Source organism: Triticum aestivum, chromosome 4A (assembly GCF_018294505.1).
Source record: "Triticum aestivum cultivar Chinese Spring chromosome 4A, IWGSC CS RefSeq v2.1, whole genome shotgun sequence".
Classification (NCBI taxonomy): Eukaryota; Viridiplantae; Streptophyta; class Magnoliopsida; order Poales; family Poaceae; genus Triticum; species Triticum aestivum.
In genome coordinates, this window is record NC_057803.1 from 551091587 (window position 1) to 551095683 (window position 4097).

Consider the following 4097-nt stretch of genomic DNA (forward strand, 5'->3'; position numbering starts at 1 on the left):
GGTATCAGCCGAAGCACTTCGTGACGTCAGCGACTGAGCGGCGCGCGCCGGGTTGGACTGCGTTAACGCAACTTCCTTTGTAATGGAGGTTGCTAGGTCTGCTCACCGGCCGCGTACGCAACGTGCAGGTGTGCTCAGGGCGATGGGCCCAGACCCCTGCGCGCTTAGGTTTAGACCGGCGTGCTGGCCTCTCCGTTGAGCCTAGGTGGGGCTGCGACGTGTTGATCTTCCGCGGCCGGGCATGACCCAGGAAAGTGTGTCCGGCCAAATGGGATCGAGCGTGTTGGGTTATGTGGTGCACCCCTGCAGGGAAGTTAATCTATTCGAATAGCCGTGATCTTCGGTAACAGGACGACTTGGAGTTGTACCTTGACCTTATGACAACTAGAACCGGATACTTAATAAAACACACCCTTCCAAGTGCCAGATACAACCGGTGGTCGCTCTACCTCAGGGATATGAGGAGGGGATCGTCGGGTAGGATTATGCTACTTGGAGATGCTATTTGGAGATGCTACTTGGTGATGCTACTTGGGAGACTTCAATCTACTCTCTTCTACATGCTGCAAGACGGAGGCTGCCAGAAGCGTAGTCTTCGACAGGATTAGCTATCCCCCTCTTATTCTGGCATTCTGCAGTTCAGTCCACCGATATGGCCCTTTACACATATACCCATGCATATGTAGTGTAGCTCCTTGCTTGCGAGTACTTTGGATGAGTACTCACGGTTGCTTTCTCCCTCTTTTCCCCTTTCCCTTCTACCTGGTTGTCGCAACCAGATGCTGGAGCCCTGGAGCCAGACGTCACCGTCGACGACGACCCCTACTACACCGGAGGTGCCTACTACTACGTGCTGCCCGCTGATGACGACCAGGAGTAGTTAGGAGGATCCCAGGCAGGAGGCCTGCGCCTCTTTCGATCTGTATCCCAGTTTGTGCTGGCCTTCTTAAGGCAACTTGTTTAACTTATGTCTGTACTCAGATATTGTTGCTTCCGCTGACTCGTCTATGATCGAGCACTTGTATTCGAGCCCTCGAGGCCCCTGGCTTGTATTATGATGCTTGTATGACTTATTTTATTTGTAGAGTTGTGTTGTGATATCTTCCCGTGAGTCCCTGATCTTGATCGTACACATTTGCGTGCATGATTAGTGTATGATTGAATCGGGGGCGTCACAAGTTGGTATCAGAGCCGACTGCCTGTAGGAATCCCCCTTTCCAACTCCTTGGCCGAAGTCGAGTCTAGTCGTTGAAAAACTTTTACTAACATGGCTGTGTGGCCCATGGGCCCACGTCGCCATCGGGAGGTATTAGGATCTTTTATTCCTCGACCTTTACTCTGGGATTCTGAACCCTCTTCTATTCGGGTTAAACGATTTTTACTAAAAACTAACTTTAGGTTCTCGAAAATACTTTCTCCCGGAGAGCCCCTTCAGTCCAGATGGTCACCGACTGCACCAGAAGATTTCGGAGATACTCTTTGATATTCTCTCGAGACTTTGTGCCCATCACTTTTGCTATTCCCGACCACCGATAAATCCTTATGGATAACTACTTACACTTGCCATTCTTACGATCATTCCCCATTGTTCTTGTTATTACAAGATACCCGAAGTTTTCTCTATTTTTCCGAGAATACTTCGTGCCTACTGCCTAGCAGTTCTTTGCCACATGAATACCCCTTCGAATAAATCCTCGCACTTGTCGAGTATCCGCTCATCCCTAGTTGTTCATGTGTTTCACAAGAGTCTTCGAAATAATATTCGATCTTCCGAAAATCCTTTGGGGCCTTTGGCTCTTGAAATTCTTGCTTGCTTGCATTATGGTTAATCCCATAAGTCTCGTAGTCTTAATGACATTCCTTGTCATTATCATTTTGAGTCTGTTGACTCAATATTCTGCGAATACACGCAATCATCATTGATCCTTATAAATTACCTTTCCGGCTGAGCTTCCATTCTTTTAACTGGAATTGGTTCTCGACCAATCCAATTGTCGTTGATTGTACCCTAAGTCTATTCAACTTATCCATCCCTAATCAGAGCATTGCTTCTGATCCCTTGAATTGGAAATCATAATTCCTTTGCATTTGACAATTGAGTTAGTCAGTTGTTTCTATAATCTGATCTCCTTGCATTCTTATTCCTCTAGTTGAGTACCGATACTCGTATCAGATCCTTTGTGGACCATCAAGTCCTTTGTTGGATTGTTATCCGACAGTGTCCTTCACATTTGATCACTTTGTGAGTTCTTCCCCTGATACATGATGCCCTTGTTAAGTTGTATCCTCTGCTTGGCCAACCATGCTCTACTTTCGAGCTTGTGTTATTTACTCTTGAAACTTGTGGTATACATTTCTAAGAAGCCCCTGTGGGTTGAACATATGCCTTCTCTAAACCGTGTGAACCCGAAAGTTTTCACGAGTCATACTCTTCTAGTGCTTCACCAGATAAAATTTCAACACTGCATCTTCATCGAACGTGAGAAGTGAATGAAAGGTTATGCATTGGAGAAGTGGGAGTCGACCTTGAACTTGTGTTCATGCCCATGGACATGATGTAGATCTTATCATTAAAGCTTCTTTTAAATAAATTATTCCTTTGGTATAAGTTCATCTTATATCTAGGATCTGGCCTTTTGCAACCGTGGTTCCGACCATGATTGTTCTTCTTTGATCTCATTTCTCGGACAAGTTAAAACAATTGTCTTCTATGGATCAATACACCAGTCCCACCTTTACTTTGATCTTGTGTCGAGTATTACCCCCCTGGTATCTCGAGATTATCATGGAACTGCATAACTCCTTATGAGTTCTTCATCAAGTGCTACCTTCCCACTGATTCCAATTTTTCGCGGGCTCTGAGTTATTGAACACTCAAAGACACCGATAACTGAACCGAGTCCGCTCTTCGGTTCAACAACTCTTCAGTAAGCTTCTATAAGTACGAGTTTGTTACCCGATCACGCCATTCCTAGCCTGTTTGGCTATATCATTGTCGTGACGATTCTAACGGTGCTACCTGGTCCTTATTCTCGGAGCACCAATTTTCGACGATGAACTAACCTTACGTCGATTTTCCTCGTCATAACCTTTCACCTTAAACAACAAGCTTGAGTTCGAGTTTGTGTCGTAACTGTGGTTCCAATAACCTCTTGCTTCATCATTCCTTTGACTTGATGTCGTCGCTGATTGACTACATCTGCATGAAATCTCTCGACAATTGTGTCGTGGTCATCATCAACCTTATGAGCTCTTCCAGGAATTCAATTGAATTCATAATGGGTAATACCATCCTTGCCCCTCGATGATTCCTGTTCTCATCGACCACCTTATTGCCTTCCGTTCAACACAACTTGTTCGTGTTTTGTGTAAACCTTGAGATCACTGCTACCCAGCAGTTGATCTTCCTTACCTCGGAAGTATTACCATCTCTTTTTGTCAAGAATGTGGTGAGAATTTCACCACCTCTTAATAATTCTTGATATCATAATACTTCTTGCCATCTTCGTTCATTCCTTGGTCCCCGTATTGTTTTCAACCGGAATACCGACAATGGAGCTATGACGTGTGAATTCAAAACTTCTAGCAACCCTATTGCTTTGAAGTGAATGGGCGATAGTTCATTCTAAGTCCTTCGCTAATTGAATCACCATTCTGACATTGGTCGTGCAACCCAACCCATATTTCGGGCGCACATTTCAACCAATGTTTAATTGTGTATGTTTTCCTCGAGCATACTTCCTTATATCATTTGATCTGGCAAATGTTATCTCCTTGTTCACTTAATGGTGGAAATCCATCTTTTGGGGAATCTCGGCGAATTGCCGTTGAGTTCACCAGACACCTCCTTGTCCACTCCTTGGGTTAATGATGAACTCTTGTTAATGGAAGTCACTTCATAGTTCATTTCCCGAGAATCTTATAGTGTCATCCCATCAATTGGTGTTGCACCTTTCTTCCCAGGCATCCTGAGCCTGAGGTATCCTGACACCAATCATACCTGAATCTCCGTCAGATATGATGGTTAGGACAACTTTCCAAGAGTTATGATATTGATCCTTTGATGACCCGGTAACATGATGTCATGCCTAGCACCC